Source organism: Dipodomys spectabilis, unplaced genomic scaffold (genome assembly GCF_019054845.1).
Source record: "Dipodomys spectabilis isolate Male_0828 unplaced genomic scaffold, ASM1905484v1 ptg000043l, whole genome shotgun sequence".
Taxonomy (NCBI): domain Eukaryota; kingdom Metazoa; phylum Chordata; class Mammalia; order Rodentia; family Heteromyidae; genus Dipodomys; species Dipodomys spectabilis.
This window is the reverse complement of record NW_024870720.1, coordinates 11,924,609-11,934,879: the sequence shown is the minus strand read 5'-3', so window position 1 is coordinate 11,934,879 and position 10,271 is coordinate 11,924,609.

Sequence of the window (10,271 nt, the reverse complement as noted above, 5' to 3'; positions counted from 1 at the left end):
AATTCTGTGGTTCTTCCTCCCTCCCCCGTCCCTCTTCCTTTAATCGGTACTGGTATTTGAACTCATGGCCTTGTAGGTAAGTACTCCACTACCTGAACCATGTCTCCAGCCAAGCCAAGTCATATTTAAAGAAAGAATATGCAAACATCATCTCAATGGGAAGGTGTGTCAAAGATTGCAGCCATCTTTAATGCCCACATATACTGATGTTTTTCAGTAGTTGTAATTTTATACCTTTTGAGCATTTGGACTGACAATTTTTTTTTTAAAATAGTCCTATCAAGAGCTTTATATAAAAGTTCTTGTATAAAGTGAGCATATACTTTTTAATGAGCTGACTATTGTTTGGTGTGTTGTTGTACATTAAAAGTATTTATAATCAAATACCAATTCAGATGAGCAGATACAGAAGAAATATTTATCCTTCAATAAAACTCACCAATGACATATGTCTTTACATTTCTAATGTTGGAAGCAAGATTGTGAGAGGACTATGACACAGTTTTCTTCTCAAGCAGAGATTGTTCAGGTTTTAGTGAAAATAATTATTAGAGCAGATAGGCTTCTTCCTGAACTTTACCTAATTGTATCATAACTTAAATCAAGGGGACTCTGAGCTTTGACATAATGGCAGTGAGATTCTATGTCTTCTTTGCTGATGTTACACATTACCTTAGCTGTCCTCTTAATTGACTGATTGATTCCAAACTTGAGAGTGGACTGGCCATTGAACTTATTAAGAAGCACTTAAGAACTAAGAAAATTTGACATTAAGTTTTGAGGTTTAATCTCACAAATTCTAGAGTATGAAAATAAGTTTTAAATGAATGGGAATATTAGTTCTGTCAAACAACTTGCAAACCACTGCATTAAAAACAAACAAACAAGTTTTCCAGGAAGTATGAAGTAGAATGTCTTCTAAAATATGTAAATGGTCCAGCTATAGAGGTGTGCAGGAAGGTACCATAAATTGAATATTTTTTTTAAAGTGCTAGAATAATCAATGAAGACTTCAACGTCTTCATGACTGAGACATTATTTGTGAAAAAATCTCCTAAATTCCATTGGATATTTCTCTTTCTTTCTTTCTTTCTCTCTCTCTCTCTCTCTCTCTCTCTCTCTCTCTCTCTCTCTCTCTCTCTCTCTCTCTCTCTCTCTCTTCCTGTCTTTCTTTCTTTCTTTTTTGATCCGGTCGTGAGGCCTGAACTCTGGGCCTGGGCGCTGTCCCTCAGCTCTTCAGCTCAAGGCTAGCGCTCTACCACTTGAGCCATAGCACCACTTCCAGCTTTTTTCTTTTTGCTTATGTGGTGCTGAGGAATTGAACCCAGGCCTCAAGCATGCAAGGCAAGCGCTCTACCACTGAGCCACCTTCCCAGCCCCGGATATTTTACTTTCTGTCCAATGTAATTATAGATTTACAGTGTAGCCAATGGCTAAAGAATCACAGTATAGGATTTCAAAAATTAATTTCAAAATATATTACTTTATTGGAATTCCTTAAACGTCATGTAGTGTATACCTGTTACACAAACGAACACTTTCTAAAACAGCTGTTTTTAAATCTCACATAACTTTTTCTACATAAAAAATTGCTTCTAGCACACTGTGAAATGCATCTATAATACCATGAAATATTTGTTCCTTTGGATCAACTCACTATTCATTGAGCTAATTTTGCTATTTTTTTCTTTTGGTGCTGGGATCAAACCTAAGGCCATTCACATGGTAGAGAAGCATTTCACTTTACATGGTAGATAAGACTTGTATCCTCAGTCCAATTTTTCTAATTTCCAATTCTTAGTTTTCTAGTGTATGCACATAGAGACACTGACCTACACCATGTCAGTTTTATATAATTGTCATCAGATATTTTAAATAGAAAATCAGCTAACTTCCATTTGTTTTATTTCTCTTCTCATTCCATTTGCACATTCCAATAAAGCCTTCTGAAAATCTTTTCTTCAAAAGTAAAACATCTGTTATCTTGTAAATGTTCATTTTAAATTTGGTTAGGTTACATTTTAAATTTGGAAACCCAGAGGATTGAGAATACGTTTAGTTTTGATATTTTATTTTCTGTGCATTCTTTGTTCATGTCTTCAATCTATTTTTCAATTGATGTATATTTTAAACCTTTTTAATTTTAAGTAGGCTTCAACAATTCAAATTATGCATAGGATGCATCTTGAACAATGTTACTCTTTCCATTGTTTTCCCCCTTATCAATCCCATTCAGACCCTCAAGTTATGTAGTTCAATTTATATTGTGAACAGTGAATATAATGACCAGATTTGCCACCCTTTCTCTCTCCTAAATACTTTTACCATACTCAATTATGGTGAATTCTTACACAGAAATAAATTTTATTACATATTTGTTGAAAGTTGTTTCCTTAGCTTACTGATTTCTTTTAATTATGTTTGTTCTTTTGAGATCATATTTCCTTCATTTTTCTGTAGTTACATTTATATTTATCCATTAAAGTTTATGGATCTGAGGGTATTTTGCTAACTAGAGACCATAAAGATTTTCAATGTCATTTTTCTTTTAGGACTTTGATGAACTCATCTTCTAAACCAACTTCTTTAAATCTCTATTCTTTTTAATTGTCACTACTTGGGTTTGAACGAGCATCACACTTGCTAGGCATGTACTTTACTGCCTGAGCGGCCTGTAGCTGTGATTTTCCTGATCTCTTAGGAAGTAGGATTATAAGAGCCACCAGTCCCTGGCTTAGAAAATCTCTCTCCTTCCCTCCCCCCTCTCTCGTAGGTCACGGAGCTTGAGTTCATGGCCTAGGTGCAGTCTCTTTGCTCTTTTGCTCATGGCAAGGGTTCTACTACTTGAACCCAGGCACCACTTCCAGATGTCTGATGGTTCATTGGAGATACAAGTCTACAGACTTGCCTGGTTTTGCACAGTGATTCTCAGATCTCAGCCTTCTGAGTAGCTAGGATTACAGGGATAAGCCACCAGCATCTGGCTGGATTTCATTCCTGATTTCTGTAGTTAATCACTTCAGGACCTTCTTAGTTCTTTTCTTCATATAACTGACACATAAAAATGCTAAAATTGTGTGTATTAATGGGTCACTATATGATTATTATTCATGTGTACTTTGTACAATGCACAAATCAGGTAAACTATATTGATTTCCTTAAACAGTGATCATTTCTTCATGGGGAAAATTCAGAATGCTGTCTTTTAGGTTTTTGAAACATACAGGTTATTTACAATCAGTATACTGTATAATAGCATTCCAGATCGTTTTATTAGTATCTAACTATAACAGTACACATTCATCAGTCTTTCCTTCTCATTTCTTTTTGTTTACCCTAGCCAGCTTCTGGTAACCATCATTGCACCCTCAATTGCTTTGACATCAGCTGTTTTATATGCCATGTATGAATGAGACCATGCCATGCTTATTTTTCTGTGTCTGACTTATTTCACTGAAATACAGTTTTGTCTCTATCATTATTACAAAAAACATGATTTATTATTTTGAGGGATGAATACTGTCCTATGGAAACATATTATTTACCTATTCATCAACTGCTGGACACATGATGATATGTTGTTTCCATTTCATGGCTGTGTATAGGACTGTGATGAAACATGGATCTAAAGTCTTCAGGGACACAAATATCTTTCTTCTTTCTTGCTATTGTTTCTAACGTATCTATAATAGACCATGTGATTTTTTGCTGCTTTGTATGTTACTTTCCCATGGTATAACCCCTATTTTCACTGTATTTGATGTCAGTGCCCTGCATCTTGTATATACACTTCTCTAATTCAGGGAGGGTAAGGGAAAAAACCCAAAATGCTTAAACAAGGATACAGGTTGACACATTGTAACAATGAGGTGTACAAGACACTATATTGAAAACAAACTTTACAACTTTGGTCTGGAGTAGAGGGGGTAGTTGTGGAGGGGGGAGGGAAGGGATGGTAGGGGAAAACAAAGGAGGAGACAACAATGCTCAATAGGAAATGTACTTATTACCTTGTTCATGTAACTGTAACCACTCTGTACAGCATTTTTAACAATAAAAAAATCTCTTCAGCATGCTGACTGAATTTCCTTTGCAAACATACACAGTACAGGGATGACTACATCATAGAGAACTATTTTTTTTTAATTTTTAACTTCTACTCTTGTTCATAATGATTATGTCACTTTACATTCCCATCCACATTGTGAATGCCTAGCATATCCTTACTAGCCTTACTATCTTTTGTCTGTATTTTTATTTTTATTTGGTAGCACAGAGGATTAGATTCAGGGCTTCATGCTTACTAGGCAGGTGCTCTATTACTTGAATCACATCTCTAGCACTTTTTCCCATTTGTACTTTCCAAGATAGGGTCTTGCTTTTTGCTTAGTCCAGCATTGTTGATTAAGAACAATTTATAAATATTTGTTTATAAAAATACATTGTAAAACTAACAGTAACAAACGCTTGCATGGATGAAGCATTACACTCTATTACACTGTTGGTGGGAATGTAAGCTTGTTCAACCACTCTGGAAAGCAGAGTTGAGGGTCCTCAAAAAGTAAACATAGTACTCTCTACCTGATTTATGTAACTCTTAAAACCTCTGTACATTCCTTTTATAAAAACAATAAACATTTTTTTAAAAAACTAAGTATAGAGCTACTCTATTAACCTAGCAATTCTACTCCTGGGCATTTATGCAATAGAGAACAAACAAGCTACTAGGACAGCCATGTTTATCACAGCATTATTTACCATAGCGAAGATATGGATGCCCTGATGCCACTCACTTAATGGGCAAATGTTTCAAGAAAATGTGCTACATATACACATATCAGAAATGAAAATAGTGTACAATTTGTAAGGAAATGGACTTAGAAAAAAATCATTTTAACACAGGTTATATGCTTTACCTTATTTGTGGTAGCTAGAATGTGCCTATAAATCTATAAGTAAACATTACTGGGTGGTATGCAAATGGTCACAAATGAATTAACTGTTGTATAATAGACTCCATGGAGAGTTCAAATAGTATAATTCTTTAAAAACATAAAATCAAAGCCTAACAAAATAAGTACCAGGAATGGGTTCTTGCAATAGGAGATGATGGGTCCAAGGGGAGACGGGTAGAAGAATGAAGGGGGAAGATGGGAGAATACAGCCAAGAATTCATTGTATATACCACAGAATTGAGAAATAAAAGTGAAGGGGTGGGTTAAAGTGGGGTGAAGATGTTAGTGATGACATAGATAAAGATGCATTGTATGAATAAACTGCTTTGTTAAATAGTAAAAATAGAAAATGATACACAACCTAAAAAGTTAAGAAAGGCGAGGGAAGGGGTGGGTTGTGAGGAGTAGGTGAGAATCTTGAAAGGGGTGAAATTGATCAAGATGCACTGGATTCATAAACTGCTTGGTTGAATGGTAACTTCTTTGTGCAACTATTTAAAGATAATAAAAATATTTAAAAATACTGTGGAAGTAAACCGAAATGGTGTACAAGAGTATTGCACATTTTAATACACAAGACTTAGAAACATTTTGCATTATATTAAAAATCACTTGGAAATATTAATCTAAGAATTCAATTTGTGCTAATAAAATTTAGTTTTTGAAGATATTGATGTGTTTAGCTATTGTAAACAAATCATGAGACACAGGATGACTAGTTTGTTTATAACTCCTACGAGCTCAAGGGATAATATGAAAAGATTTAATTGAATCTACATAATGTATTACATTTATTTTTGAAATTCTGTAATTATGCTTTGGAAATCTCAAACTCTAAACCATCTGTTTAATGAGTTCCTATTATGTTGTGTGTAAATTTATCCTCTTAAAATATGAAATTTAAAAGACTTTCTAGTTTGTAGGATCTAAATTTATCAAAACCCTCCAAAGGATTATAAATAATTAAAAGTATGTATTTTGAACTTAGTCATATACAAATTTTTGCTGATGATATGATCTCTAAATAATGGCAAAAGCAACATGAGAATATTAGGGATGAAAAAGTATATACTCAATATGAAAAATAGAAATGTTTTCTTTACGGCCAGCACTCTCTGGATTTATTTCATCAAATTAAAATTTACAGTGAACATAGATAATGTAAAAAGTTATTTTTTATCACACAGTGCATAATTGAGAAAGACCAACCGCAAATAAAAAGAAAAGCATTATCATATTGAAAATGCATTTTATTGTCCATTAGGGACTCAGTATTAAAGACAAGGCTGTATATTAATTAAAATGCATCAACAGGTTATTTAAGTTTACATTGCCCACAGGTACCTTTCAAAAGAAGTATTTGCTTTACTGTATACTAAAATGTTGCTCAAGCTTGTTAGGCTATTTTAGCCATTTCAAGTGGACCTTTTTTTATTTGTTGTTTAGTTTGTGGGGCTGGAACTCACGGCCTGGGCCTGGTCTCTGAGCTCCTTTGTTGCGGGCTGGGACTCTACCACTTGGAGCCTCAGGGCCTCTTTTCTTTTTCTGGTGGGTAATTGAAAATACCTGCCCCGGCTGGCTTCCAAAAGGGATGCTCATCTCTCAGCTGGCTGAGCAGCTGGGATTGCAGGCGACAACCAACATCAGCACCGCAGTCTTGAGGACAGGGAAGCCCAACATCAGCATCTCAGTCTTGGGGATGGGGAAGCCCAACATCAGCACTGCAGTCTGGGGCCGGGGAAGCCCGACATCAGCACCGCACCGTGTAGTTGGTTATTCGACCTTTCTATTTTTTTAAAATTTTTAATTGTGAAAATACTGTACAGAGGGGTTACAATTACATGGGCAAGATAATGAGTACATTTCTTATCAAGCATTGTAGCCTCCTTCTTTGTTTCCCCTTCCCATCCCTTCCCAGACTCCCCCTGCCCCCCCTCATTCCTCCCCGCCCCCCACCAAAGTTGTAAAGTTCGTTTTGGACATGACAACTTGTACATCTCATTATTGCAACGGGTCCACCTGTATCCCTATTTAAACGATTTGTTTTGCCCCTTCCCCTCCACAAATTATACCGACATGAAATACAGTGAAAGCAGGGGTTATACTGTGGGGGAGGGACATACAAAGCAACAAAGAAATAATCTTATAATGTGTTAGAAATAATAGCATGAAAGAAAAAAAAAACATTTGAATACATATCTTGGGGTTCATTTCCCTAACATCACCTTATCTGACCTTTTCTGCTTGACTCAGACATATACTAGATATTGCACATAAGGGAAACCATGGGACCCGACCTTTCTATTTTAAGGGTCTAGGTAGACAGCATGTTAGTTACCACCATGCTCAGCCGCTGGGGCTTTCAGGCAATCCCCAAAGTGCTTTTGTGACCAGGAAGAGTGAAGATGTGATGGATCAAAGCCTGGAGGCCGGCCACCTTCCCAGCAGCGTGGGGAGGAAGGCCGCAGCGACTTCCGCCCATTGCAACCGTCCCAACGGCTTTCTGGTCATTTTCTGGTGAAGGAAGTGGCAATCTAGAAACCGGTTGGAGCTGATTGGTCAATTTGGAAGGACTATGGGGCCTGTGGCCCGCCCTTTCCTTTCCTGGTAGGCGGGAACTGAGCACCGGAAGTACTCTGCCCCCTGCAGGCGTTTACCGGATTTAGCCCTCAGCCAGCTTTGGCTGCTCTCCTTTGGCTTTTGTCTGTGAAGTCGTTGGTAAGTCGTTGTGTGTGTGTGTGTGGGGGGGGAGGGGCAGGATTCTGGGTTAGTGCCCAGTGATGTCGCGAGTTGCCCCAGCAGCTCTGAAGACACATCTTGAGGTTTGTTTTGTCGGTCGTGGGGCTTGAACTCTGGGCCTGGGCGCTGCCCCTCCGCTCTTCAGCTCCAGGCTCTGCCGCTTCCGGCTTTCTGTTGGCCAATTGGAGATAAGAGTCTCACGTACTTTGCTGCCCGGGCGGGTTTCGAACCCTGATCCTCAAACCTTGAGCACTAGGATTATAGGCGGTGTCCTGCTCCCCTCCCCCCCTCCCCCCCAGCCTCCCCCTCCCCTCCCCCCAGCCTCCCCCTCCCCTCCCCCCAGCCTCCCCCTCCCCTCCCCCCAGCCTCCCCCTCCCCTCCCCCCAGCCTTCCCCCCTCCCCCCCCAGTGTCCCCCCCTCCCCCGCCCTTTCTCTTTCTCTCTCCTAGAGGAAAGGTAGCATTGCATTTTGGATCTACCTCTCACTCTTTTGCCTCAGGGATTCAGAGTGAGATTAGGAGAAAAGGAAAAGGGTAGTGAGTTGTGTGTGGGCTGGACCATAGATCATGTAATTTTCAGCTGTAAAGCCCCAGAGATGACAGTTTTGTCCATTGGAGAGACACTTTTTATACTAAAAAAAAAAAATACAGAGGCAACTTTGTACACCTTGGTCTGTCAAAAAGCAAGTAAGCTTTTGAAAGACTCAGTACACAAAATCTGACCATGAGTACTTGAGACGCCTTTGTTAATGTATCTTAATCAAACGATCACTGCGGCTTCACTTTAACAGCTGCAGATAATTTGTGTGTGTTTGTGTGTGTGTGACACACACCCGCGACAGAAATTTGATGATAGAGGCTTTTGTGTATATCAATCAGCCTTTTAGATTTGAACTTTTTTTTTCTTTTTTTTTTTTTTTCAATCTTCAGGAATAACTGCAGGAAATATTTAATGTCAGGCATGGGCATATAAAGTCTGCTCACATTGTAATTTTCTTTTCTTTTCTTTTTTTTCTTTTGCTGGTCCTTGGGCTTGAACTCTGGGCCTGGGACCAGTCCCTGAACTCCTTTTGCTCAAGGTTAGTATGCTACCATTTTGAGGCACAGCACACTTCTGGCTTTTTCTGAGTAGTTTATTGGAGATAAGAGTCTCACTGACTTTCCTATTTGCACTGGCTTCAAACTCCTGATCCTCAGATCTAGACTTCCTGAGTAGCTAGAATTACAGGTGTGAGCCATTGGTGCACAGTTCTGATTTTGTCGTTGTTGTCGTTTTGTTTGATTGATTTCATTGAAAACAGAACAAGAAATGGTCTGAGCCAAAAGACTGCTCTTAAAACTGTCAAAAACATTGTAACATTATGAATGTTTTAGAAGAGTTTCTCTCTCTCTCTTTCTCTCTCTCTCACACACACACACAAATAGAAACAAACAAAAACAAAAAACCCACCTTTGCTGCACTAATTACAGTACTTAGAAAGGTATATGCAAAAACAAGTACATGACTTGCCAGGCCATCACACAAAAGAGCATAGCAAATTTATTCACACTACAAGACTAACATTTAAAAAAAGTTTTTCCTGCATTAGAGTTCTGATTTTCTTTTCTTTTCTTTTTCTTGTTTAGACTTCCCTCCAGTCGAGAGGAAATTGCAGAAGGACAAATCGTGAGTACAATATGCCTCAACCTCTTGATCTCAGAATGACATTGCAGTTGATAATTCTGTGTGCTTTGACAGTAACTTGGTTCATTGGGGTTCACACTGTGATAGCACCCATAGGAGGTGCATGTAGATAAAAAGTTACGAAGAACAATATCAATTTGAAAATGAATAGATACCCTTCAGATAAAAACTATACCTTTTTTATTATTGAAGATGAAAAATACCTCATTAAAATGATTGGGAGTATCAAAATAAAAAGATTCATAATTGGAATGTTCAATGTTTTGATTCTAGAAATTAGTATTACCCAGGAATTTGAGATACAAAAGTAGTTTAAAACATGTTTCTGTGTTAACAGAACATTAGAAGAATGTAAGCAAAACAACAAAATAGGTTAGCTCTGGGGGAAAGAGGATAGATTTAACAGAAGTAATATAGAAGTTGATATTTGCTTTTGAAGTAGACAGTGGAATGGAGTAGACAGGGAAGTAGACAGGGAGTGGAGATTTAAGCAGCTCTATTGTCCAATATCATATTAGAAAAAGGAGAGTTGTGTAGAAGATATGTAGTAGAAAACTCAGGTGAGAATGTTGAAGGGGATGACACTGATCAAGATGCATTGTATTCATAATCTTGGTTTATATGACACCTCCTTTGTACAACTACTTAAAGATAATAAAAATTTTAAGTAAGTGGAAATTTAAAAATGATAACACCAAAAAGACAATTCTTATGTAGATTTAATTGCTAAAAAAATTAAAAAATTTTCAGAAAAGTATAGAAGGTTAGAAAGAAATAAAAACTCAAGGTATATTTCTTATTGTAGAAAAATAGGGAAGAATGGCCTTCAAGGTCTGAACAATTCAGTGATGAAAGACAGTGCCTAAAGGAGCAAAAGGAAGAGGAATTAGCTCTC